This window comes from Tupaia chinensis, unplaced genomic scaffold, assembly GCF_000334495.1.
Source record: "Tupaia chinensis unplaced genomic scaffold, TupChi_1.0 Scaffold138407_1, whole genome shotgun sequence".
NCBI lineage: Eukaryota > Metazoa > Chordata > Mammalia > Scandentia > Tupaiidae > Tupaia > Tupaia belangeri.
Genome location: NW_006198305.1, coordinates 4,641,403 through 4,644,296, shown reverse-complemented (window position 1 = coordinate 4,644,296; position 2,894 = coordinate 4,641,403).

The window sequence follows — 2,894 nt, the reverse complement described above, 5'->3', positions numbered from 1 at the left end:
CTCAAAAAAAAAAAAATGTGGCTACTACAAAATATAACATTGCATATGTGTTTCACATTTATGGTTTACCTTGCGTTGAAACCAGATAGCACTAGTCTAGAAGTTAAACATTACCTGTTTAGTTGTTTGCTGCCTCCACTCTTACTTTCATTCCCTTCTTCCCTTATTTTTGAGCATATTTTATGTGCAGGTTTGATGTTAGGCTCTGGGTTTATAGAGAAGAGTTATCACTAATAATTTCCAATCTAGAGGTAAAGAAAGTCATATAAACAAATTATTACAGTATAGTATGATAAGAACTTTCTTAGGCTGTACTAGGGGAGTCCTTTGGGGGAACACTTGACTTTGAGGAGTTAGTGAGACTTGAGCTAGATTTCAGTTCTGCCTGTAGCTGTCTGTGGAAAGTGACTGAGTACGGCAGGCAGTTCCAAACCAAATAGGTCTTTATCCTTATGCCTCTAATTACTCATCAGAAGGCAAATTTCACAGGGTGCAGGTAGTGGTGCAGCAGTAATGCAACTAGGCCTACACGAGTATGGTTTTGGGTCACATCCTGGGGCTTCCCTGAGCACACACATGCCTGTTAATCAGGCTAACTGAAAGTGAGGGTGGATTATGGTATGAAGATCTTGTTGGGGATACCTGTCTCTCTTCTTTTTTTTTTTTTTTCTCTCTTTCATGGGAAAAACGAATATATAAACAAAGAAAAAAAAAAAGGCTTACATAAAAAGAACAGTCACTGTGTCAGTCATGTCAGGAGCGGGAGGAGGAAAAAGTCTTACAACTTTGGGACCTTATTGGCCAGCTCTATGACCTAGTGTTTAAGACAGTCAGATTCCATATGGCTGACCACATAGTTTGAATCCTGGCCCCAGTGACTTGAGAGACATGCCAGATACAGGTGCATGCATGTCCAAACTGGCAAAGAATAGAGGAATAGAGAGGGGATTATGGCGTGACCATGTTTCACTGGGAAGTGTCCTCCCCACCCCCTTTCTGTTTCTTTTTCTTTTTTTTTTTTTTCAGAGAGGTTTTTGCTATAGAGTGTGTGCGCTTGCCAGCCAGACAGAGACAGACAGAGAGACAGAAAGCAAGAAATCACCTCCCAAGGGGTATGGCCATGCTGCAATCCCTTCTCCTCCATTCTCCTCTTGGGATCTTGGGCACGCACGCACACATGCCCGGCGTGAGTTTAAGCTGCGGTCAAATATGTGGGAGTCCAGCGACATAACCATTACGCCAACTGCTGGCTCCCCCTTTCTGTTTCTTTGTCTCTCTCTGGCAAATGTACATGCCCCCAGCAGCAAGAATTTAAATGTAGGAAGCTTATAATACACATTTTGCCTGGTGCTTCACAGATAAAATTTTTCTATCTTCTTCACAGACCTTAACCTATGTATTTTTTCTTTATATTACTATAAATTTTAATAGCAAAAATGGTGACTAAATGAGATATGCACATAGTATACAAAGTGGCAGAACTCAGCAGTTAAAGCAGTCTTTCCCATCATTATGCCAATAGGGGTTTGGCTAAAACATTTTGAAACTTAATTTAGCCCAGTAAGACATGTATAAGAAACAAATAACTTCTGAAGAAATAAATGGCAGGATCAGGACTGGAAGAACCTAGTCCTCTAATTTCATAAATTAATATATGCATGCTAGTACACTAGATTCTCAACCATGGCTATGTATTCTATGTATTAAAATCAACCATACCAACTTTTCTGAAGACCTGTAGCAGCCCATACCAACTAAACCAGGATTTCTGGGGACTGTAGTTAAAGCCAATGCATTGCTATACTGTACAACAAAACCACATAAATCCATCAATACTGTACTATTTACTCAACTGACCAGAGCTCTGTGCCACCCGTGTCCACTTCTTTCACAAAAAAGACATATGCATTGTTTTTAATTACAGGTAAGGAAATTGAGGCTTGGAGACTTTCAAGAATTTGTACATTACACTTTGGCCAAACATCTAAAAAGAGGCACTAGTTAACTGGATGTATCTGGCTCAGTGCAGCTCTTTCACCATACTAAAAACATAGCTTGAAGAATTGCTTAATTAATTATGAAGCAATAATATCCTCTCATACATAAAAAATATCTCATGGCTTCTAATATCCATGGTCATTGAACATTTATAGTAATTTCTTTTTTAAAAATTATATATTTATATTTTATAATTTCTTATTTATACTTAATTGTTGTATACCTTTATGGCATGCAAGTATGGTTTTTCAGAGCATGAATGTGGTATGTAATCAAGTCAACAATATTACCATATATATAATTTTTAATTAAAAGTCTTACATTTTTATATCTGTTCAATACTTTTTCCCTGAGCCCTTCTCACCCACTCCCCACTACCTGTCTCCCCATCACCTCACATACTATTTCTGGCATCTATACTTTCCCTCCCACTACTATATTTGAGTTTTTCAATTTCTGCCATAGAATCTCTTATCTGAAGCATAGTTTGCAAATATTTTCTACCATTCTGTGGGTTGTCTCTTGACTTAAAAAAATTTTTTTTTCAGAACAGAAGCTTTTTAGGCAGATATAATCACACTTGCCTACTTTTCGGAATTGTGGCCTGTTAGGGGTTTTATTTAAGAAATCTTTGCCTTGTCCAATGTCTTCAAGTGTTTTCCCTTTGTTTTACATAATTAGTTTCATAGTTTGGGCTGTATATTTAGATCTTTGATCCATTTTTGTTAATAATGAGGGAGAGAGATATAATTTCATTTTTCTGCAGGTGGATATCCAGTACTTCCAGCTCCGTTGGTTAAAAATAGTTTTTCTTCACTGAATTGTCTTGTGTCCTTTATTTGGGAGGGTGGGAGGCAGAGTTTTTTTTTTTTTTTTTTTTTTTTTTTTTGGGGGGG